The 26,852-nt window shown below is 33.2% G+C and overlaps 3 pseudogenes; 1 reads left to right on the top strand and 2 right to left on the bottom strand.

Moving 5' to 3' along the window:
- Window positions 1-2,665: 2,665 nt before the first annotated feature.
- Window positions 2,666-5,025, bottom strand: LOC137829061 (uncharacterized; annotated as a pseudogene).
- LOC137830781 (small nucleolar RNA R71) lies at window positions 4,361-4,466 on the top strand (annotated as a pseudogene).
- Window positions 5,026-12,826: 7,801 nt separating the features above from the next.
- On the bottom strand, window positions 12,827-18,521 carry LOC137829060 (protein FLC EXPRESSOR-like; annotated as a pseudogene).
- Between the last annotated feature and the right edge of the window lie 8,331 nt (window positions 18,522-26,852).

Genomic DNA, 26,852 nt, shown 5'->3' with positions numbered 1-26,852 from the left:
GCCTTAGAATCAACCAAGGAAATCTTGGTGTAGTGGAGGATTTTAACAAAATCCTATTCTACAAGAGTTGCTTGAAGAATCAACATGCTCAAGTAAGTACATGCTCAGTTGGAGGTCTAAAGCTTGATGAGAGATTGCTTGATCTCATTGTGACTTGGATTCTAACTCCAAGAGAGAGTAATCATTTTGTTCATACTGAAGAAGATCTGGTATATATCTTCTGCATCACGAAGAAAATTAAAATCAATTGGATTCACATCATCAAAGAGCACATGCAAAAAGCCATGAGGTTAGGTGATTATCATTATCTATATGCTGTTTTGGTATCTAAATTTCTACTCTATTTTGAAGTGAACCTTGAAGATGAAACATCTGAGTTGGTCAAGTCAACTCAAGAGTTGAACAATGGATCACTCAGCAAAATGGGTTTTACCAAAGTAGGTGGAAAATGGATAAGCAAGGATGGTGATCTTGGTGCCTCATCTAGTGGTGCTGTTAATCTTGAACAAGATGAACCTGCTGATATGGATGTTCAACATGAAGATCCACCTGAAGATTATCAAGATGCTGGACCAAGTGTTGGTGCTAGAAATCAAGGAGAAAGGATGCAAACCATGTCTTCTTTTGAAAGACTTATGGTGAATAGGCTTGATAGCTTTGCTGAAAATCAAAGGAGCCTCCACGATCTCTGTGTTAGTAATTTCCAGAGGATTGACACCAGGTTTGACAACATGGATGCGAGATTCATGATTCTAGATGAACAGATTGAAGCTGTCCAGAACCAAATCTTTGATCTTCAGTTTGCTGATGATGAAGAATGAAGGAAAAACAACCGATTGGTGCTTCGAAACAATCGATTGTTTTTTGTGGTTATATCTAGTTTTTTAAATTCTCTTTCTTTCTGTTGTTGCTGCTTTAATTCTGATGTAATCAAAACAATATCTTGTTTTATATCTTCTCTTTGTCTATTTGTGAAGACAAATAGGGGGAGATATATATGCTGCTGTGTTTAAATTTCTGTTTTTTGTTGTTGAAACATTTTGGATGAGTAGTATTTGTTTATGATATTTAGCTCTGAAGTTTAATTTTTTATATCTGTGCTAACCAAATATCAGAAGTTCTATACTTTGTTCAAAACTATATCTTGCAAGAACTGCTTCAAATTCAATCAGGTACAACACAAGCATCACGGATTTGTCTTCATTAAATGGAGGGAGATTGTTGAACCAAGTGGTGTTCAAGCTTTGAAGAATCCAAATCCTTTGAAGGATGTTGAAGTCTTGGTTGTGCTTGGTGTTGCTGTGCTGGTTTAGTATAGTTCTGGGGTAGTTTGAGTGTTGTAATCCACCCTTTGATTAAATCTAAAGCATAGGCATTCTCAATCTTTGTGAAAGTAAAATGTTTTCAAACTAAGTTAAAACAACCGATTGTTTTGTCGAAACAACCGATTGTTTATACTTAGGTGTTTTGAGAAAAATATTTAAAACTGTTTTCAAATGGTTGAACTATTAAAAACCAAAACAACCGATTGATTCGAGAAAACAACCGATTGTTTGTTTTGGGACCATAACAGAAAAATTGTTTTATCTTTGACTGAGCATTAAATGATTTAACTGCTTACGCTCTAGTCATTAAATGCTTTGACTAATCTTTTAATGCAATTTAAGAGTTTGTTAAGATTTGATAACAAACTACATCTTTGAATAAATTCAGAAAAACAAATTTGACAAAAAATCTTTGACAAGTTTTTGCTAAGAGTTTTTTTGAGTTTTTCAAAGAAGCTGAGATTGCTGAAAGTTTGTGATTGATCAAAGTTATGGAATAGGATTCTGCTTGTATTGATTTCTGATTATCTTCTGTAACAAGTTTAATCCATGTACTCTGTAAAACAAGTTTCGTTTCTGTGTTTCCTAAGATTGGTTGTGTGTTCTTGAGGGGATCAAGATCAGTAATCTTGGTGTTGGTGTTTTGGCCAAGGAGAGTGTGTTTCTTGCGGTGTTCAAGGTCATTCTCTTGGTTGTTGTGTAAGTAATCAAGGTGTGATTGCTTAGTGGATTTCCTCAGGGTTTCTGAGAAGACTGGATGTAGCTCTGGGTTTGGAGTGAACCAGTATAAACATCTGTGTACAATCTCTCTATCCTTATCTCTTTAAATTCAGTTTTATTTGTTGTTTGCTGGTATAAACAACTGATTGTTTATGTGAAACAACCGATTGTTTTTTTGGTACTGCAGTTGTTGCTTGCTGTTTTGGCAAACTGAATCTCTGATGAATTGCTTTCCTGAGATAATTTCATTCTTGTTTTAAAAAGTTTACGAAAATTCTCTTTAAACAATTCACCCCCCTTCTAGTTTAAAGCCATCCATTCTAACAAAAGTTGCAAAACAAATTTTTTTTCTTTTTCTGCATATCTAGCTTAAGCTAAAATTACTCAGCAATGAAATTTTCTTGAAAATTTTCATTTTGTCTTTGCCAAAAGTTTCAAACCTTTCTAAGTTTTCTTCCATCCATTCATTTCACCTAACATTTCAAACCTACATGACCATTTCACATATCAAACTGGTTTTAAAGACAAATATTAAAACATACTACTAAATCAAAACAAAAATTAAAAACACATTTCAAAACAAAACATTGGGTTGCCTCCCAGCAAGCGCTCGTTTAACGTCATATAGCTTGACGCCTGATTAACATCATTGAAGGTTCAACAACATTCATATCCACTCTAAAACACTTTTTATGATCATTTGAATGCTTCTTTGCTTCAAAAACATTAAAGCTTACTTCTTCATCTAGAACACAAACCTTCAATTTTCCTTTGTCTACATCAATTATAACTTTGGCAGTTTTCATGAATGGTCTTCCCAATATCAAAGGTACTTCAGCATCTTCTTCAATATCCATTACAACAAAATCTATTGGGAATAGAAATTTATCTACCTTTACCAATAGATCTTCAACTATTCCATGTGGATATTTGATTGATCTATCAGCCAACTGCAAAGTCATTCTTGTTGGTTTCACTTCTACATCTCCAATTTTCTTCAGCATTGATGAAGGCATCAAATTAATACTAGCTCCAAGATCCAATAATGCCTTTCCAACAGTGAGATTTCCTATGGTAACTGGCAAAGTGAAACTCCCAGGATCTCTAGATTTCTGCGGTAATGACTTTTGAATTATAGCACTGCATCCAGCTTCTAATTCAACTATCTCCTGGTCATTGAATTTTCTTTTCTTTGTCAATAATTCCTTCATGAATTTAGCATATGTAGGCATATGCTTTAAAGCTTCAGTAAAAGGAATGTTAATTTGCAATCTTTTGAGAATATCCATAAATCTTGCAAATTGCCTTTCTTTGCATTCTTTGTAGGAGCATGTGGATAAGGTACATCTTTTATAGGAACACTCCTCTCTTGTTTTTCACTTTTTTCTATGTTCTCTCTAATATCTACAACATCTTCCTTATTCCTTCCTTCTCCTCCCTCACACTCAATCTGTTCTTTTTCATTTTCTCTCTCACTTAAAACCTCTTCCTCAACAACTAAATTATCTCCAATTCCTTTTCCTATAACTTTCCCACTTCTAGTGGTGACATACTTGCAATGCTCTTTGGGATTGGTTTGTGTATTTGCTAAAAATTGACTTCCTTGATTATCAGCTAACTGTTTAGCCAGCTTCCCCACCTGTGTCTCTAAATTTCTTATTGATGCTTCAGTATTTTTCTGATTAGATAGAGAGGCTTGCATGAATTTCTCAAATGTATCCTCCAATTTGGATGTTCTCTCATGAACGGAAGGATAATGTGGTTGCTATTGATAAGGAGCTTGTCTGTTAGATGATCCAACCTCTTGCTTCCACCCAAATCCTTGATTTGGATTATTCCTCCATCCTTGAGTCATGTTATTTGGATAATTATATGCAAAGTCACCTTGCCTTCCTTGATTATTCATATATTGAACCTCTTCCTCTGATGGATTTTGGTAAGAGCATTGGCCATTAAGATGATCTCCCCCACAAAAGTCACACTTCAAAGTTTGATTCTGAATTGAAGGAGAATTTACTGCATGTAATTGTTGAGGCAGTTTTGACATTTGCTTGGTTAATGCCTCAATTTGCTGAGTCAAAATCTTGTTTTGTGCTAAAATTGCATCTGAAGTACTAAGATCCAGCACCCCTTTCTTTTGCACAGTATATCTATCATGTTGAGCTTGGTAATCTGTTGAGGCTAAGGCATCAATGATTCTTGTAGCTTGTTCTGCATCAGCACTCATCATTGTACCTCCTGCTACAGCATCCAAGATCATTTTAGTATCAGGCCTCAAACCATTGTGGAATATGTTCAACTGAGCAATATCCTCAAAGCCATGATTAGGACATCTTCTTAACATCACTTTAAAGCGTTCCCAAGCTTCACAAAAAGGTTCTTCTGGCCCTTGCCTGAATGTGGAGATATCAGACTTAGCCTTGATATATCGAGAGAGTGGGAAGAATCTGTGTAGGAATTTCTCTTCTACATCATTCCAGTTACTTAGACTCTGGTTTGGATGTGACTTTAACCATTCTTTTGCTTTGCCTGCAAGTGAGAAAGGAAATAGATGCAGATAAACAGATTCAATATCATTTTCCTCGAAGCCCATGGTCCCAACCAACTCATAGAATGTGGATAGATAAGTATAAGGGTCTTCATGATCCATTCTAGTGAATTGATGAGTGCTAATTAAGCTAAGAAAAGCTGGCTTCATTTCTAATGATTTGGTGGCAAGAGGTATGGCTATGCTAGAGAAATGCCTCGGTCCTTGTTGCATAGCATAGTCTCCCAATGTCCTTCTAGGTGGATTTTGTCTATTATCAGCCATTTGGAACTCTGTTTGATTGTGTGAGTTGAGAGTGTTGGAAGATTTTGCTTTTGTTTGTCCTTGCTTCTTCTTTTCTTCTCTCTTCTTGCTTTGATTTCTTCTAGCTGTCTTCTCAATTTTTGGATCAAATTCCAATTGATCTTCAGGAACCTGTCCTCTTAATAACATGTATCTAAGACAACTCAAGCAAGGATTAGCACATGATAAAAGAATAAGATCTAAACAAGTGTCTATTCACAAAGAAAACAAAATATTCACAATACTCAATGAGTTATACTTCAGAAATTCTTAAAAGAAATTGTTCCCCGAAAACGGTGCCAAAAACTTGTTGATTTCTCTCGGCAAGTGTACCGAATCAACTATAATATAGTACTCTTTAAAGTACGAATGAAGAACCCACAGAGAACAATTCTAATTAAGATGTTATGTTGTAAAACTCATTAAGTATAGAAAATAATGTTGAGATATTTGTTCATAACCAAATTAAAGATTTCACAAGTAACTAAGAGATATAGGGTTTGATTCAACCAAATACAAAACTAACTTATCAAAAATAGAGAAAGATACTTGGGATTGAATTGCGTCTATCTCAATCATCTGTATTTTGAATAATACAATATATAATACTCAAAACTACTTATTCTTGATGCTTAATTTAAAGTCATTCATCTTTATTCCTCACAGATGAAATTCATAAGATAATTTCTCAAACACTGATTCCTCAGATATTTAACAAATCATCCAGCTTTAGGAACAAAATTATAATGCAATCAATAACCTGGAATCTATTCCTAGCATTACAAGTTATCAATTATTTTCGTTTATTTCAGATCCTTAAAGGTACTTTCCAGTTAAATTTAAGGATCAAAATCAAGACTCTATTGATCAGACAGAATCAAGCAATAAGCATAAAACGAAAATACCAAGAATAAGTAGAAAAGTGTTCAGTTTTCTTACATTAGGGTAATTTTCTTACATTAAGCAACAATTAAGTTCCAAAGTGTTCAGTTTTCTCAATCATAAAAACTACACATTGGCACTTATCAGTTTCTGAGGATTGGATGTAGCTCTTGGTTAAGAGTGAACCAGTATAAACATTTTGTGTGAATATCTCTATCCTTACACTCTTTAAACTGCTTTAGCTTTGATTTTATAAACTGCTGGTATAAACAACCGATTTTTTCGCAAAAACAACCAGTTGATTTTCTGGAATCAAACTAAAAATAGTTTTCTAATTGGCTGAACAAATTTCTAATTGATTGATTCTTTATAGTCTTTCGCTCTTCCTTCAAAGTTTGCGAAAATCTTTCATAAACAATTCACCCCCTCTTGTTTAAGGCCATAAATTCTAACAGGATTTGCCTCTTGCCTTTACGAGTTATGTTCGCAGAGGCAGGTTCAAGAATGTGGTTTTGCATGGGTCTAATGAATAAGTGAATTGCAAAGTTCTCTTCCGAAACTTTTCTAAAAGATCTGTCAAAATTAGAAGTGGATAGAAGGAATTTTGTAATGAACATTCACTTCGGAAAGGAGATAAACTTATCTTTGAGGGTAACAACGAGCAACCTTGTTCACACCTTAGGATAATTATTATGAAATAAAATTGTAGTTTTAATTTTTTGAGCTAGGGAAATCTTTTAGCCTCGATGAAAACAAAGACTTTTTTTGAGTTCATATGGGCAATTGCATAGGTTGCTCGAAAAATGTTAATATTTATGTGTTTTATGTTGATGATTGATAACCAAATTTTTTTTCGTGGCCTCGTTTAATATGCAGGAAAATCCACAAGTTATTCCAGTAATGACATCTGAAGTTGGTAACTTAACAGTAGTTTTCGTTATTTCCACTCTAAACATACTTTTTTTTCTTATCATGTGTATTGTATTTGTTTCACATTGCATTATCTGGCTACAAATTAATGTGTTGCCATAACTATATGTGTTCAACATTCTGGCTAATATATCAAACATTACTATTGTTTCATATAATTCTTCCTATTTAAGCTATTTTACATTATTATTGTTTTACTTATTTATATGATAAACACATTGATATGTTCTTTTTAACGAGTTGTATTGTAACGAGTTGTATTGTAAGTACACCAATTAACAGTTTTGTAGAAATTCTTACCAGTGTAATATTGTTTATTTTGTTCTTATAACCATATTATTATTATTATTATTATTATTATTATTATTATTATTATTATTATTATTTTTATTATTATTATTTATTTTGTACTTATTCTTTTAACATCTTATTATGAGTTATATTTGTGCCATTTGTTGTGTTATTGTTGATATGTTGGTATAATTTTATATCCTCAACACAAAATACCTGTTTCGGTTGAGAAACACACATTATATTATTGGTCCTATAATTGTATTTGTATTGCAGATATATTGTATACATTGATGTTCATTTGGGTTGTACAAATTGTTATTAAAACTTTACAATTTAATGTTGTTTAGAAATTTGTGTTTATGAGTTTTTAGTAATCAATATTTAAAATTTACGAACGTCATCTATAAAGATTTTTTAATTGAAATTTTAATAACCAGTATAGTTGTCATTAAGTGAATAACACCAACAATACAATTCTAAATTTATAAATACAACAAAGTTCAAATTTAATCATAAAAAACCATAGACCATTATAGTGCTACAAACATTCGTATCTTTATATTACCGAACTATCAGTAAATACTTCACAATTTATATATAAAATTATCAACCTGCATAAAATCTTAAACAGAGAAAGTAGTATAAAAATTCTGATTAATATGTGATGTTCATCCATATTCAAGATGATGTTATAATGGAGTTAAAATGACAAACACCATAAATGCAATTCGTTTCTAACAAAAAAAAACATAATCAACAATCAAGTTATTTTAAAATACAACTAGATTCATATCAAGTTATTGTAAAAAAACAGTTTCATATAACCTTATTTTTTTGGTAAGTACAACAAGATTTCAAATGGTGTTGGTTTAAAATATTTCAATATGCAGTTATAATAAAAATATTTATTTTATTCAAAATAAAGCACATGTTATACAATTTTCTCTAACATTAATATTAATATCAAGACATTGTTTTATTTAATTATTTAATATCATATCATTTAATTTTTTTCATTTACTCACACAGAACTTCCAAACAGTTCAATACCAATAACTCTTCAACAACACACTCTTGAAATAGTGCACTCTTGTAAAATGCATTAAATTTAATGTTTCAGTTGGAACAAACAAATGAACCGCTTAAATTCCTAACCTCACATTTATTACCAGAAATTAATCTGAAATAATAATTACCCTTTTATAATTAGATAACATTTAACATTCCTGTATATTTGTTACTTATTCCTTTGTCCGTTCGCTGCATTTTGTATTCTCTGCATTTCTATTCTCTGGGTGCTCTTCAATTCAGAAAAAAAGTTAAGTGCCTAAAAAAACGTAGAACGCGAAGAAAATGGCTTATTTACGTGCATGAGTTTCGAACCTCAGGTATTTAATTTTTGGTTGTATGATTCATTATTTTTTTATTATTAAGAACTTGAGTTGTTTTTTACCTTTATACAATATTGTTCAAGGAATTTGGCAATATTCGCTATCCAATTTAGAAGAGAATTTACTCACGAATGGATTTTAGAAAACCATAAAGGTGATGGAAAAAACGTACGCGGAAGCAACACACATAATCACGAAATAATGCAAGAAAATAAACGACACAAGATTTAACGTGGTTTGGTCGCCAACTACAACTTACATCCACACATTAGATTTTATTTTTGTCATGTTGTTCACCAATTACAAGTACAATGATGATGTGAGTTGATTTTAGGATTGTTCATTTGATTAGTGACACTTTACTTAGATTTAGATTTTAGAACAAATATAGATGAGAAGCCCAAAGAAAATTCCCACTGGACAATTGGACATTAACTTAACAAGTGTTAAGTAGATGTGAAGGTTCATTTCCATAAGGCCAAAGAAAAAAACAATTAATGGTGAAAAATGAATGACACTTAGGTGCATAATTTAAACAAACACAAGGTGAACAACACATATGGACCAAATTGAATTCAAGCAACAAAAACAAGAACTAGATATATTTTGGAATTGAAATTAGGAATGGAAATGGAATGTAAAAGAGATGAGTGAAAGGAAACTTAGGAGTGGTGGATTTGTGAATGAGCACACTACTTGGATGGTGAATTGAATCCAAGATAAGTGTAGATGCCGCCACTTGAGAGATCACAACACTCACAAGATAAGACTAATATTTGGAGGAGATCTCTCACTCACAATTCTAACACAATTTGTGTATAGTAACTATTTCTACTATTGGACCCCTCTTGTGAGTCCAATCTTATTTACAACATTTTCTCAACACTTAAGAAGACTAGTAGGAAGAATTTAAGATGCTCTGGCTCATGGCTTCTTCTTTTGCTAATATTGTCTTGATGTTTGGTAAGCCTCAGCTTTGTATTTTGAGATGACTGCCCTTTTTGGATTTTGCTTATAGTGTCTTTAGTCATCTTTGGGTTTGTATCAAATGATCTCTTTAAATAGAAACTATAAATGGGACACAATGATTAAGCCCACTCACTAAACATGATGTCTAGTCAGCCCAACCCAATTGGTTTTGGCTTCATACCCAACAATCTTTCACTTGATGCCCCGGAACAATGTTCACATGCGCTTTAACTGTGTACATGTACTTCTATAATCTGTCAACGGAACTCAATGTTCCACCTCTAGTTGCCATCAGTCTTCTTAATCATCTTGAATTTTTCGTTGAAACTCCCTAAAGTTTCAACCTGTTCGTCATGACTGAAACTGTCATTAACCCGTCCTCTGTTCCTACCGACTCCCACTTACACGAATTGTCGGATCCTGGAATAGCCTGAGAACAAACATACTCCATACTCAACAAGAAATTTTCTGGAGATGTTTCAACAGCTGGAATACTGGTTCTCCTAACCCACTTTCGTTTAGGAACCTCAATTGGAGCAGGACCCGTGCTCCCACTGCTATAAGTACCTTTGATTGGTCTACCTGAACCTTTCCATGCTCGTTCATCCTGAATCTGACCTGTGGCTATGAGTTTATCTCTTGTAAAGACAACCCTCTTCTGTCCACGAGATTCTGTGAATTGGACTTTGTTTATCTTCCGAATTGGGACGATCACTCCCTCAGATGGTAATCTGACCATATACAATGAACCTCTCTTTCTTCCGCGGACCATGACAAGATTTCTCTTGACAACCTTCCACTGCTGATTTCCGAACTTCACACCATGTTCTTGTTCGTCCAATTGCCTAACATAAATTAAACTTTTTGCTAAGCTTGGAACAACTCTGACATCCTTCAAAGTCCAAAAATCAACTGGCGTCTTCAACACTATGTCACCCATGCCCGTAACATCAAGAGTTTTGTTGTCCGCTAGTCTTACCTTTCCAAAGTCCCCAATAACTAGATTCTGCAATGTTTCACTACTTGGGTAGCATGAAATGAAGCACCGAAATCCATGACCTAGGAATCCACACTGTTATCCGCGCAACAGACTAAAAGGTCCTCCTCCGCGAAATCTTTTCCAATGTTGACTTGTTCATCATTTGGGCATTGATTCCTTAAATGACCCACCTCCTTACAATTCCAACATGTTACACTTGAACAATCCTGAGTCTTTGACTGACTCCTTCTTCTAATCTTGCTCCCACTACCTCTGATATTTCTCTTACCTCTAATGACATTTAGCGATTCACTAGATAATTCCCCAAAACTCCTTCTTCTGACGTCCTCGCCAAGAACGAGATCACGAATCTTCTTAAAAGGGAATCCACCGGTCCCGCTGAACTGGTAACTGTTGTAACCGTTCCGGACCAATCGTCAGGTAATGACGATATCAGTAGTAAAGCTTGAACTTCATCATCGAACTTAATACCTAGTGATGTAAGTCTGGCTAAGATCGAATTCAATTTATTGATGTTCTCAGTAACGGAACTAGCAAATCCTCAATTTGCATTTTCCACCAATTGAAATCTGTACCATCGAATTTTTCAATTCGGAACTTCCCGTCTTATGCCATCTCAAACGACTAGTCGAGATACTCGGTACAACTAATTTCAGATCTTGGCAATCTTTTTTTTATAAATCAAGAACACAAAAATTGCACCACCCAAAATCACTCACCAACAGACCTGGTCACAATCCCCACTGCACTAGCGCTCCGTCGCACTGGATTGCAGCTGCCAGGACGTGCACTACTGTTGTTCGCGTTCCGCACCGCACTCGCGCGCTTCGCACCACCACCGTTGCTGGTCACCGCCGTCGCACTGCACTTCGTGACGTCTCAGACCAACACACCTACAGAACGCACATGCAACCCTAGCTTTGGGATGTTGTTGCTGCCCCTGTGAAACCCTAGCTTTGGGACGCTGCTGCCACCCCTAAGAAACCCTAGCTTTGTGACGTCGTTGTCGCCCCTACGAAACCCTAACTTTTGGATGTTGTTGTCGCCTTTGCGAAACCCTAGCTTTAGGACGCCACTGCAGTCGCAATTTTCACGTCTCGTCGATTAATTCCTGCTGATCAGATTTCTAGTGTGTAATGAACCAAGCTCTGATGCCACTTGATGGAAAAATGCACGCGAAAGCAATACACACAATCACGAATCAACTGGAGAAAAATAAACAAGACAGGATTTAACGTGGTTTGGTCGCCAACTGCAACCTACATTCACACGGGCAACTATTAGGTTTTATTTCTGTTTTGTTGCTCACCAATTACAAGTACAATGATCTCTTTAAATAGAAATTATAAAGGGGACACAATGATTAAGTCCACTCATTAAACATAGTGTCTAGTCAGCCCAACCCAATTGGTCCTTGCTTCATAGCCAACAAAAGGAAATGTTCATCAAGTCTTTTATAATATGAATCTTTTGAAACCACGCATGACTTATGGATGGTCTGACTTTCAAAACTTTTATGGTCTCAAAGGAACCACCACATTTTTTTCGATACTTAGGGAATTCTTCTTTTTCTATAATTGTATTTAAAGGATAGTCAGGATTGCGTGCAATCTCAGAGTTTGTGGAAACTTCATGCAGAGTGCACCTATTTTCGATGGTGAATCCATACTGTCCTTTTGAATTAACCTTAATTGTATGATTGTGAATCAAGTTATCTTAACTGCATATGATTGTGAATCAAGTTATCTGGTAATTTACTTACTTCTTTATTTACAATTTTTTATTTAAAATTTATAGGAAGTCTAAATTATGTTTGTATTAATTCACATGATTTATCTCCTTCATTTGCATTTTATATACCCAATTGGAATTTTAAATTTTTTAATCTTCATCGTCATCTGAAATTTCAAAAATGCAAAATAGTGAAAGAAAAGACGCCAATAAATAAAAAAATAATGTAACTAAAAGAATATTTTTTTAACAAAATAAACATAATTTTAGATTCTTTGTTTCAGTACTTTCATATTTTTTTCCTAGAATGGAAGAAATGTTTAAATTAATTATAAGGTCGAGAACAATTAGTTACATCTCTATTTATTTATTTATTTGAAATGAAGAAATTGCATTACACATTGGTGAAATATAAGGAAGTTATAAAAACTTACAAATTTTATGAGAGGGTTGAAATGTTATTATACCCCATAATAACTTATTTATGCACACCCTAATTTTAGAAAGATTTAATTATTTTATTTATTATTATATTTAAGGTTAATATTCAAGTAATTTTAAAAAAAATCAATTTGGTTCCTATATTTTTTAAAATGTATTTAAATTCGTCATTTTGGTTTAAGGGTTGATTATATGAGAGAGATTATGTGGAAGAGAAAATAGTTTTGAGGACCGTGGATGATTCCATTCATTCATTCTGCATTAAGAAAGGAAAGGAATTGACGACGACGACAGTGACAAGGAGTTGGTTGGCTTAACCTCTCTTCCACCTCACCGGAAAGCACATTCCTACAGCCAACAACTGCGAGGCGCCTCCACGCACAAACGACACCAGCGAGTCCGAAAGCACAGTCTCGACGACAGCCGTATATCCTCCAACATTGAGTCTTCGTTTTATAACTCGACTCTGACGACGACATATTTTCCCGTTCATCCTCAAAACAATCGCAGCCCTTGCCCTCTTTTTTGCATTAGCCAACTCAGCACGTAACTTTTCAACCTCACTGGACATTATAATCATATTGTTGTCCATTGCCCATCTGTGTTCAAGGTTACTAGCATGTGTCTTCTTCTCAAATTCAATAGCAGTCCTTCCTCGTTGAATCTCATGGAGCATGGCTTCTAAATCGGCTTTAATGGCCGGCACAAACTGCGCCACGCCCTCCTGAGGTCGCCCTCGATGGTTTGCAGCTGCACCGCGAGCTCCTTCTGCGCCGCCGCAAGTTCCTGTACGTCCGCCATCACCCGATTCAGCTCGGCGCTCATTGCGGCGACGACACGCACCTCTGCGTACCACCTTCAGCGACTTCTCGTAGATCTCGCGCACCTCCGTATCGCGCTCGGCCTTGACCTCGACACTGGTGGCGGATAGGCGACAAAGCTCCTCCTGAGTGGCGGCGAGGCACTCCTCGCTTCCGCTCTCTCCGCCGCCGGCAGCGACGACAACCTCTGTAAGAAGGTCTCTCGCCAGACATGAAGCTTGACTAGTACCTTCTCTCTCTACGTCTTTTTTTATAATTCAAATCTCTCTCTTTCACATAAATAGCTGTCTCTGCCATAAGCAACCCTTAACGCTGTAAGCTGGAATTTAATAAAAAGATCAATTTAAAAATATTTAAAAAGTATAGAACTAAATTATTTTTTTAAAAACCATTATAATAAATTAAATAACACTAAATATAGCGACGAAAAAGTAATTATTATTTTTTTCGAAAAATATATTTTATCCTATGTAAAATATAAATTGGAATGAGTTTTTCTTAATAGTTTGTCTCTAATTAAAATTTATAAAAAAAATCATCGGTTTACATTTAAATGTTAAAGACAAAAATTATATTTTCATGTGTTATATTTCAAAAGATAATATAAATAGATAATTAAAAAATTCATCTACTTACATTTACGGGTTTTTTTTACTACAGTGGGCTTTTTTTTTTTTTTTACCAAAATGGATCCATTTCAAAAAAATTACAAAAATGGGACAAGTTGTGCCAACTTGACACGACTTCATATGCAGAAGTCGAGCTAAATTGACATGACTTTGACGTCAACCTGAATCTGCCACGTCAACTTGAAGTCGTGCTAATTTGACACGACTTTGTTCACGTTATTTTTTTTTATATTGAGTAGTGAGTTATGTAATATTTAAAATTAATTTGATACATAAATTTTTAAGGCGGTTAGTTTTAAGCAATCAAAAAATTAGATAATCGTGTATGGATAATGATTGACGGTAACGTACTATATTATTTGAGAAGTGTTATTGTATTTGGAAAATAAATAGAGAATTATTTTTGTGGATGATTCAACTTCAAATAAGCTAAAAAGATGTTCACATTATAGAACTCAATGTCACAATAATTGTCCGCACAGGCAGGTTTAATAATAAAATTCAATTCCAAATTTGATTATTAATTTCCTAATTTTCTTTACGTATGTATTTATTCCTTTGTAAAAAAATTATTTATCAATTTAATTTCAAATATTACATAACTTATAATTCTAATTATAATTAAATAATTATAATATATATTTATTTAAAAAAAATAAAAAAAAATATATGACGTAGACAAAGTCGTGCCAAATTAGCACGACTTCAGGTTGACGTGTCAAAGTCGTGCCAATTTGACACGACTTCTACATATGAAGTCGTGCCAAGTTGGCACGACTTGTCCTATTTTTGTAATTTTTTTAAATGGACTCCATTTTGGTAAAAAAACAAAAAAAATAGCCCCACAATGGTAGAAGAACCTACATTTACACTACAACAAAAAATGGTTTTAATGGAGGTTATTTAATGGATATTGATATAACACCAACAATGGATTTAATTCATAGAGATCTTTTTAACCTTTGATAAGTTCCAAAGGTTTATTTTAAAACATAAGCAAAATAATAGAGGTTTCTTTAAGTTCCAAAGGTTTATTCTAAAACCTCAGCAAAAATAACGGATATTTCTTTAGCCTTCATTAAGTTGTTTCAAAGGTATACTCTAAAACTCTAGCAAAATAATGAAAGTTAATTCTAAAACCTTAGCAAAATTACAAAGGTTTTCTTTAACTTTCGTTAAGTTCCAAAAATTTATTCTAAAATCTCATAAAAGATTATGGAGACTTTTTTAACTTTCCTTCGGTTTCAAACGTTTATGGTAAAATATCAATAAACATTTTAGATTTTCTCAAATCTCAATAAATAAATATAATTAAAGTTTTTTATAAATAAATAATTAAAAATATAATTTTAATATATTTGATAACTAAATTTTTTGAAAGTGTAAGTTTAAACATGTCATTTTTTTAAAAATATTCTTAATCTTTAATATTTATTTAACTAAAATTAATTATTTTTTTTATTTTTTTTATAAATATTTTCATTAAAAATACACTATAAGAAAAACTATTTTTTTTTTTAACTTTTTCAAATATTTATTTTGAAACTTTTGGAAAACACTCCACACTTTTTCAAATTTGAGTAATTAAAAAAATATAATTTTGAGTTTTTTTATTTTTTTCTTCTTTGTTTTGTTCGTTACTTTCCCACTTTCCCTTCCTTTAGCTTAATTCATTGCACAATGCTCCTCCACCACCACAAAGCTGCTTCTTCACCTCCATCACAGACCTGTTTTTGCTACTCCACCACATACCTGCTTCTCTGCTACTCCATCACGGAATCGCTTTTTTACAAACTTTGTTCACGAAGGTAATTGATTTCTTCTACATATTTTTATTATTCATTGAGAGAAACACACACAAACTGACGTTCTCTCTTTCGCACGCTCATATATACACTCCTCCACCATCGTTCTCTCTAAACCACCATCATCACCATCGATTTTGCTCTTTTTCTCATTATTCTTTCTCTGTTTCCATTGTTGATTTCTTCTATGGTGTTGAATTTTTTGAGTTGGTTGTATCGTGTTCGGATTTGAACAATTGCTATTGCTATTAACCATGTACAGTTCCTGCTTTCTGTATCTATTTTTTTCAAATCTAGTTTATTCATTAATAATGAATGTGTTTTCAGCTTCAGCTTTAAGCTGCTTTGAGCTTTTTATAAATAAATTAATCAATTAACTATTAAATAGTCGACGAAGCGGCGTTCTCCATATGTGTGTAGTCGGTGGTCGCCGAAGTTATACAAGGTTAACATGATCGTCGGTCGATGACACGACGATCTCCATGCGTGCGGAGTCGGTGGTCGTCGAAGGTAGTCAACATGATCGCCGGTCGATGAAGCGACGTTCTCCATATGTGTGTAGTCGGTGGTCGCCGAAGTTATACAAGGTTAACATGATCGTCGGTCGATGAAACGACGATCTTCATGCGTGCGTAGCCGGTGGTTGTCGAAGTTATGCAAAGGTCAACATGATCTCCATGGTCGATGAAACGACGATCCCCATGCGTGCGAAGTCGGTGGTCGCCGAAAGGTCAACATGATGCCGGTCGATGAAGCGGCGTTCTCCATATGGGTGTAGTCGGTGGTCGCCGAAGTTATGCAAAGGTCAACATGATCGCCGGTCGATGAAGCGACGATCTCCATGAGTGCGTAGTCGGTGGTCGTTGAAGTTGTGTATCATTGCCGTATTCGAAGAACAGAAGATCAGATACTGAAAATCGCCGAGGTAGACACATCGCCGGGTTTTCCAGAAAGTTACTTGAAGCTTTTGGAGTTTAGGTGACAAAGTTCAGACGTGCTGGTTCGATAAAGATGTTTGTTAACCTTAACAAGAGCAATGAGATGAAGGGAACAGCACGGTCGTCGACGAGGGGATTTCCCGAGGGGATCTCCCTCGAGAGCAGGGTTTCCTTAGGTCAAAGCATACATGGCGAGAAGCATTGGCGGCAGGCGATTTGGCAGAGATTGTGCTCCTCGTGGCACTTAGTGCTCACCAGAGTAAGTTACATGGCGAGTTATTCCGTGCATGGGTAACTCGTCGTGTGGCGAGGTGTTCTGGGTGTTTCGGTAAGGTCGAATGTTGCTTTGAGGTAACCTGTTGGTTATATTTTTGGGTATGTTTTTCTCACTTTAAGGTTGTTCTGCTCCAACCATAAAGGATAGTTTCTTTTGTGGATGATATAGGAAGTCCACTTGTGGTTTCTGTATATGGGTTGGGATACCCCTGAAGTATCCCCTTTAATTTTATTTATTCATTGCTGATAAAAAAAAAATTAACTATTAAATAATATAAGTGAAGGTATCCAGCTTTTCTTTATCCGCTTTTCCTTTTAGATTTAGAATGAACTGTATTATGAATTTTGCTTTGCACTGTTGTTAGTTAGGATTAGTTTTATATATTGGTGCGTATCTACCACTTTATACATCATTAGCTTGATTTCTCAATAAATTTTAGCTCATTATTACTACGTTAGCATTTTAATTACAAGTGAAATGGATTTAGAATGACCTGTATTATGAATTTTGCTTTGCACTGTTGTTAATTAGAATTAGTTTTATATATTGGTGCGTATCTACCACTTTATACATCATTAGCTTGATTACTCAATAAATTTTAGCTCATTATTACTACGCCACCCTTTTAGTTACAAGTGAAATGGATGTGGACCATATATAGAATTTTCCCTATATTTGTCATGGATTTAGGCATTTAGATTCTGTTTTTTAATTCAAAATTGTTTATCCAACCGAATGCTTCTGCAGAAGAGACTGTTCTTTCACTCACACAGAGTCCAGGTATTTGCATGTGCTGCATAATCTGTTTGATGCATGGAATTTTTATGTATAACTTAATTGCTTGAAGTGAATCACAGGCTTATGTGATTTTTTAATTGTAGAAACCTTTGGTTTTTATTTTAAACAATTTTCTCTTTCATGCATAAATTTAGTACTAGTCTGCTAATCCTCATTTTATTTATTGCTTGCAGTTAGAAATTTGATTTTAAATAAACCAGAGTATATGGGTCAATGTTTATTAATAGTCTATTTTCTTATCTACTAATTATGAGATCTCATTTTCTGATATTCTAGAGACACTGATACTGATAGAATCTTCTATTGAAATTGTAGAGATTTTTAGGTAATGAAGGAAGAAAGAAAAACACACTAGTGAATAATCAGAAATTGATATGTTTTGATGTATCCATTAGGCAACAATAAGAAGTTAAAAATGACTTCATCTATCAAATAAGGAGTTCATAACATCTTATTCTACATCTAAACAAAATACACTGAACAATTACATAGAAACTGACAAAACTCAAAGCAAAAACACTGGCATATACATTACGACTCCATTTCCACCTTAGAAACAAGTCAAGTTCATGACCATGGACTCTAAACCGATATATACATATGTGTGAAGGGCTCCCATGGTTGGATGTAAAATCGAGTCTTACCATGTTGATGAGACCAAAAACACCTGAATCCAGCACGTTGAATGTTTGAGCATTGCTCTTCTCAAGTTCATAAGTAAATTCTGATAGAAGATACATCTTTTCAATGTCAATTGTAGAATCAGCATTAAGGCCTTGCGGCCTACTAGAGACCCTACAGTCTTTATAGATACTTGATGATGTGGTTGATTTTAAGATTGCATATTTTATAAGTTGCACTTTGTTTATGGTTTTTTATTTTTAAGCAATATGGTTGGAAACCAAAGAAGATTCCCACTGGACACGAACTTAACCAAATGGTTAAGTAAGTGTGAAGATTCACTTCTAAAAGACAAAGATAATACACAATTATATGGTGATGATGATGAAAAGGTGCAAAATTAAAGCATATAATGGAAACCAACAAGATGAAAAAACCAAAAAGGAAAAGAAGAACACAAAAATATAAGAGGAATGGAAATGGGGCAAGGAAGGAAAAAGGAATAAAAGGAAAAGATGAAGAGATAGAGAAAGCTTATGAGTATGGAAGATGTCACGCCACTTGGAGCATAGGGACTCCAAGATGAGTGATGCAAGAGTCACCACTTGAGATATTACCCACCCAAGTTAAGACCCAACATGAGCTCACAAGTCTCACAAAATCACTTCTGCAGAGTTTCTTTACTATTCAAAATCAAGTTGCGAATACATGAGGCAAGACACCCTATTTATAGGAATGGATGTCTTGGTGGGCAAGATGGGAAATGGTAAAATGGACAAAGGGAGGGGGCAGCCATAGGGTGTTGACTAAGCCAAAACTATCCCTTTTGGCACATCTTCTAGAAGGTAGGTTAAAAGCCCTAATTCTAGGTGTCTTGTTGAAAAAGTGGGTTTGGTACAAGTCCATTTCGCTAAGTACACTCCCTTTTATGCTATGTGAACCTACTCTAGCCTATTTTTCTATTTGGACCCCCAAACTATGCCCAATTTATTTACAAACATGTTTTTGTCTTTTAAGAAAACCAGAAGAAAGAACATTTGATATTCTGGTTTATGCCCAGTTCTTCTTCTGCTGAGGTCTGTTTCTGCTGAAGTGTTTGATATTTGGTGGGGTCTTAACTTGATTGCTGAGATGATTGCTCACATTGTGAATTGTCTCCTGAGTCATTGACCATCTTCTTGACTACTTAAATTGTATCACTTGATCTGTCATATGCAAAGCTCTGTTGGATTGAAAAATTATCAATACTAAAATTTAAAAATCTAAAAAAATGGATTCAGTGGCAATGCCATGAAGATAAAAGTATGTTGATACAAGAACATCCATAAAGAAAATAACAAATAGAATTCGGAAGAAGTGACAAGTTTAAATTATTAACAGCTGAGAATTTCTCAAAATCAATATCATTCTGTTCAATGTCCACCACAAAAGCAACTAAAGAGTCATTTTCCTAATCTTCTATTTCTTGTTTTGATTCAGTTTTCACTTTTTAATTACAAAAGTACCATCTTTTTTCAATCTATTTTTCTTCTTTTAAATATTTGTACAGGAAGCATTGAAAACCATTTATTTGTTTTCTTTATACAAATATTTAGAAACAAGAAATAATTGTTGGAGGTTCAAAAATTGGTGAAATATAGGTTAAGAAAGCAATAGGCATACAGGGAAGTTTGTACGAGTTTGATGGTTAGATGTGGGGTTTGTAAGAAGAGTGGGTGTCTGTTATTACAGAGCTTAAAAGCACTAGTTCAAACCTCAGAGAGAAGTTCATTTGAGAGATGGAGACGTGTGCCACTAAATCCCAATGTGAAGTAGGGCTTTATTAGAGGTTTCTTAAACAGAGGTATCCATTTTATATCATTTGGATATTTTAGCACCTAAATTGATGTCATCTTTTTTCTAGACTATATTAATAAGATTTTTTTAGGAACCAAGATGATTATGTGCTTTTTTATTTTAAAAATTAAGAAATTATATCAATAATTTAAAAATAATTATTTTTTGTATCATTGTTTCTTTAAAATTTTCTAATGAAAGAATAATAGGTTAATGTAATTGATATTTATTTGAGAAATTTAATGAACTTAATCATTGTTGAGAGTTTTAGAAGGTCTTAATTACTATATTTGTCATTGTCATTTAAGTTTAGCAAAAGGATAAGTTTTTTAATATTTCTTAATCTAAAAAAATTGATTATACGTAAAAGAAAAGATAACTAACTTTTACATTAATTTTTCTTTTAATAACGTGATAACTACTATATGAGACATAAGTTGTTGAAAGCATAGGTTTTGTTTTGTGAGTGTGTTGGAAGTGGTGTTTGGGAGAGATAGACGTTGAATAAGATGCTTTGATATCTCCAAATCCAAGTGGAAAGCTTGAAGACCTTGCTGCAAGGTGTGTGTTGTCTAATTGTTTGAAACTTGTTAATTCACTCCTTAAGATGATTCAAGTTCATTTGAATCTTTAACCTTTTGAAAAGATGGGTTTTCTAAAAGGAAGGGAAATTTTAACAAGTTGAAATTCCAAATCAACGGGTTGTTTTACACTAAGTGGATTTTGAAAAGGATTTGAAAAGTTTGACTTTAGTTCACTTTGTTATCAAACCAATTCAATTGAATGTTTCGAAAATTCAACCGATTTTTTTATGAAAACCTTAACAAAATTATGTTAAGAGAGTTAAACTGATTTTAAATTATCCCAACTGCTTTTGGTTCTTAAAATAAATGCTTTGACCAACAAATTGGAGTATATAAAGTTTGTTTTACGCTCTTGGTCATAAATCTAAGAGAGAGAGATCAATCAAACTAAGTTTTCAAGAATTCAAAGAGCTTTTGGATTATCTCAAGTGTAGAATAGGATTGGGTATTGTATTCTGAACTTTAATATTGTGATTTACCCAAGTGTATTCTATTCCCTTCTTCCTTGATAACTGTATTTTTGTATTTGTATTGCCAAAGAGTGTTGTGTGTTCCTGAGGGGTTCAAGATCAACATTCTTGGCGTGGTATTTGCTAAGGAGTGGTGTGTGTTCTTGAGGGGTTCAAGATAATCACTCTTGGTGTGTGTAGCTTGTAATCTAGGGTTGATTACATAGTGAATTCTCAGTGGTTTCTGAGGACTGGATGTAGCTCTTGATTAAGAGTGAACCAATATAAACATTCTGTGTGAATCTTTCTATCCTTACACTCTTTAAACTACTTTAACTTTTATTTTATAAACTGCTGATAAAAAAAACTGATTGTTTCGCAAAACCAACATGTTGATTTCTGCAATCTTACTAAAAAAAGTTTTCTAATTAGCTAAACATTTTTCTAATTGATTGATTCTCCATTTTATTTCACACCTTCAAAGTTTGCAAAAAACATTTAAAAACAATTTGCAGTTTAAAGTGAGACATAATTTTGAAGCAGATACGAGATTCAAAGCAAATTGAGGGATATAAGAGACATTTATAAGATGTAATTTGCTACTGAAGATAATGGTTCCAGAAATATTAGAAGACACATGACTTCCATTTGGTAGACTAAGCCGAATGGGTTCAATGGTCTCATAAGAGGTAAATTCAGATAAAGAATTACACACCTAAGGTCTGACTAACTTATCTACCACTACACTACAAGAAAAACATGAGATAGAAACCAATTTTAGAGACAAAAAATAATTAGTTGATATAGTAACTAAATTATAGACCATTTTATAAACTAAAAAACATGGTTTCTAAATTAGTTTCTATTATTGTTAGATGGTTTCTAAATTGATATCTAATTAGCAACCAATGTTTTTGCTACCAAATTTAGAAACTAAATAATTGGTAGTTAAAACCTTGGTAGCTAATTATATACCAATTTAGAAACCATCTAACAATAATAGAAACTAATTTAGAAACCATTTTTTTTAGTTTATAAAATGGTCTATAATTTAGTTACTATATCAACTAATTATTTTTGGTCTCTAAAATTGGTTTCTATCTCATGTTTTTCTTGTAGTGTAGTGGTAGATAAGTTAGTCAGACCTTAGGTGTGTTTGAATTGGAGAGGGGATATGTGGGAATTTGAGGGAGTGGATGTGTAAGGATTTGAAAAGAAAGTGTGTTTGGATTAAGGTATGTTAGAGTGGATGTGTGAGAAAAGTTGATTGAAAGTTGTGAATGATGTGATGGTTGTGAATAACTTTTTATAATATAATTAACTTTTTTTAATTTTTTTAATATATATAATATTTTTTATTATTATAAATGTAGATACTATTTTTATTTTTATTATAAATATACTTAATATTTTTATTTTATAATATAATTTGAACTTTTAATTCTTTTTTTTGTTTTTTTTTGCCTTCAGCTTGTTAAAATTTGGAATAAATTGGACAGATCATCATGTCTTTCTTCAACATTCTCTGCATGTGAGAGAGATATGGTTTTCACTGTTCACACATATCTCCTTCCTCACACTTCTACCTACATCTCTAGATCCAAATAGCTGATATCAGTACTTATCCCCTCTTATAAACTGTCTTTCCATTAAAACAAAATAGGACTAAAAGTTATATAAATCCCTAAAATCTTTGTAAAGATGAATAATAAACTTGAATAATAAACTCGTCACATAAAAAGTATTAAATTACTTATAAATAATATAATAGTTTAATATTATAGGATGTTACACATAACTTAAAATTTTGTTAATATATTATTATAATTATTATTAATTTATGATATTATATATTTTTAAATATTTTTTATACTATTATCTTTTTATCATTATTCTAGGTTTTTTTATTCTAGTTGAATACATGATAAATTATGCTTTACATAAGAAAAAAGTTGTTGGATTTAATGAAATTAACATATTTTTTAAATTTTAAATTTTTAATATATTTTTTGAGTAGTTGAATAAAACTTTATACTTTTATAATTCACGTCATTTAAAACATACTGTAGATCGCATAATAAGTAAAGATAATATAAACTATACAGTTTTATAAACTTTACTTAAAAGAAAATGTTTAATTTATATTAGATTTTAAGTATTTGAATTATATTATATTTAAAAAAAAACTAAACATTAAATGTAAGATGTTGCAATAAATCATAAATATATTTTAAATATTTCTTATTTAGTTTATTCATTAAAGTGTTTCTGAAATAATAAAATATAAATTTTTATTTTTATTTTTATCATGTTAAAGTATAAATACAAGTTTTAATCAATATACATATGTTTAAACAACCTTTAATCTCTTTAATGTATATAAGAACAGTATAAATTATAAGATTGTATATAAAAATAGTATAAATTATAGAATTACATTAGAAAAATGGGTAAAAACTTAACTAAAGTTCTATAATTCTATAATTTTATAAAAGAACTTCAAAAGAAGAAGAATAAGATATAAATCAGAATATCAAAAGTTTTTCCTTCTTGTCTTTCCACCAAGAGAAGTTATGTAAATAATTTGGGCTCACTTTGGGGTCCAAATAGTAGAATGGGCTAGAGTAGGTCCATTTAGCATAATAGGGGGTGTATTTATCATTTTAGCTTGTACCTAGTCCATTAGGGTTAGAATGTAGCCCTAGCTTCTAGAAGCTATGCATAAGGGATGGTTTTGACCACACCCTAGGCAACCCCTCTCCCCTTCCTTTTCTACCCCTCACTCATCTTACCCTCCAAGTTACTCCTTCTTATATAAAGGGTGCCTTCCTCCATGTATTAACATGTTGAATTTGAATAGTAAAGAAAATATGCACATTTTGTGTGAGACTTGTGTCCTCTTAGCATTAGGTCTTATCTTGAGTGGGTTGAGAGCTCTCAAGTGGCGACCCTCTACACTCATCTTGGAGAAATCACACTCCAAGTGGCGTGTCCAACTATCTTCCATCCCCATAAGCATTCTTTCCTTCATCTCTTGTTCCATTTCTCCATTACTCAATTTCTCTTTATGTTTATGTTCTTATTTTCCTCCATTTTCCATTCGGTCTTTATCATCTTATTATGTTTCCTTCCATGCACTTTCAATTCCGCACCATACATCATCATCACCATATAATGCGTTTTTCCTTTTTTTTCCTTTGAAAGTGAACCTTCACACTTACTTAACCACTTGGTTAAGTTCGTGTCCAGTGGGAATCTTCCCTAGGTCTCACCATCTAATTGTTAAAATCTCAATCCTAAAGTGAAGTGTCACCTCTAAAATGGAATAATCTAAAATCAACTCACATCATGTGGTATTCAGAGCAGGGTTATTTCATGCTTATTTGCTTTGAGTAAATTTTGACACTTTACCTTCTTGCACTTTTAAATTCTTGCTTTTACCTTCAAGCAATTTAAATTCCGCCTTTACATTCTTGTAATTTACAATTCCGTTTTTTATTCATTAAGCACTTTAAATTCCGCTTTTGAATGTTATTTTGTGTCAAAAAAAAAATCCTATATCTTTTATTTGAGTCTTATGTTCTTAGTGTTCTAGGAGTCTTAACTCTATTATATTTATTTTTGCTTTTAATTGTGAAGAACTCAAATTAATTAGAAGTTGTTTAAGTAGAAGTTGATTTAGTTCCAAACAAAGAATTCAAGTGATGACATAATTTTGAATCCTAATCTTTTTTTTGCGCCAATTTCAAAGTGAAGAAGAAAGAAACAAACAAAAATTGTGCCAAGTATTCGAACCTTTTCAATCCATAAAAGCAAAGGCAAAAGAAACAATTTGAACGCATTCACAAGTCAATCTTTCAATTACTAAAACAAGGATTCATTCTATGTGACAAATTATTTTCATAAATTGTGGAATTTTATCCTTCTTGCTTTTCCAATTTCTAAGAAAACAATTCACATCTTCATAATTAAAGTTTAAGTAAGTTTCTTTGAGTCTTCTTTTGTGCTTTTCTTGCTTGTCTTTCTTTGAAAGTTTTGTCATAATCTCTTTTTCCAACTTGGTTTAGCTTCCTTGTTTGGAGCTTTTCTTGTTTGTCTTTTAAATTTCTTTAGTTTTGTTGTGGTTCTTTTGGGATCAAGTGTTAAGGGCTTTGTCCTTTTTCATTTGAGAGCTTGCAACCTAAGATAGAACTTTGCTGAGAGAAAATTCTTTTTGAGTGCCTTGTTCATTTCTTCTCTTTGATACACACACGAGTGACACAAGTGAGGAGAGGGTTTTTAACTTTTTCTTTCACTAATTGTTTGTTCTCTTTGTACACTTTTATGGCTCATCTTTCTTCAGGGGAATCCTCCAAACCTCAATCTCCTTAAAAGGTTTTTCTTATGGGTGAGCTTCTGTTAGCCTAAAAAGAAGAAGAAATGCGACAATTGAAGGAGAGACTTCACAGACTTGAAATGGTACAAGAAAGTCCACCAAGAGGAAAAAGGTGGGAACAAAGGAGAGCTTCAAGGAGTTATACCTATTACAGCAACCAAGAAGAAGATGAAGAGTGGAGACTGCATCATTTGGAAGATAGGGGCCACCCACACCAACCACCCAAGCCCTCTTTCCCTTTTATTAAATTGCCAAGTTTTAATGGGGAAAGTGATCACAATGTATATCTAGGATGGGAAGCTAAGGTATAAAATTTTTTCAATGTGTTTGAGGTCCAAGAAGACCAAAAAGTTAGGTTAGCTTCCCTAGAATTCTTAGACTATGACATGTAGTGGTGGCATCAAACTGTATTGGACATTGGGCTAAACAAGAGGCCAGTCGTGGTCTCTTGGGACGATTTAAAATTATGCATGCACGCGCGGTTTGTTCCTCCTCATTATATGATGTGATTTGATTTTAGGATTGTTCATTTGTATGGTGACACTTTACTTAGATTTGGATTTTAGACAATTATAGGTGATAACCTAAGGAAAATTCCCACTGGACATTAACTTAACCAAGTGGTTAAGTAGATGTGAGGGTTCATTTCCATAAGGCAAAGAGAAAAACACAATTAAATGGTGATGATGATGACAAGAACAAGGTGCGGAATCTTAAAAGGAAACAAGAACAAGAATGATAAAACCGAATAGACATAAGCATGAATAAGAATGGATTAATGGAAGAGATGATGAAAGAATAACTTAGGAATGGTGAAGCTAGGAGGAATCATGCCACTTGATAAGGTGGAATCACCAAGATGAGTGAAAGGAGGCCTCCACTTGAGAGCTTCATATCTCACAAGATAAGACCAATTTAGGAGGAGACTCACTCACTCACAACTCACACAAAAATTGTGTAGAATTTCTTTACTATATTTTCAACTTGTTTTTACAAAGGGGGAGACCTCCTATTCATAGATTTAGGAGCCTTGGAAAAGAAGAAAATAGGGTAGAATGGGAAAGGAAGAAGTTATGCGGTTTTAGGTTTTTACTTTGTTCAAAACCGCACCATCCTACACATTCTAGAAACTAGGGTTTCCTTTCTACCCTAAAGGACTTCTTATGGGCCATTCTTATGTCTTGAACTCCTAATTATGCTATATAA

This window comes from Phaseolus vulgaris, chromosome 7 (assembly GCF_051622355.1).
Source record: "Phaseolus vulgaris cultivar YP4 chromosome 7, ASM5162235v1, whole genome shotgun sequence".
NCBI classification, from domain to species: domain Eukaryota; kingdom Viridiplantae; phylum Streptophyta; class Magnoliopsida; order Fabales; family Fabaceae; genus Phaseolus; species Phaseolus vulgaris.
The sequence above is the reverse complement of the archived record's forward strand: the minus strand, read 5'-3'. Positions and strand labels throughout refer to the sequence as shown.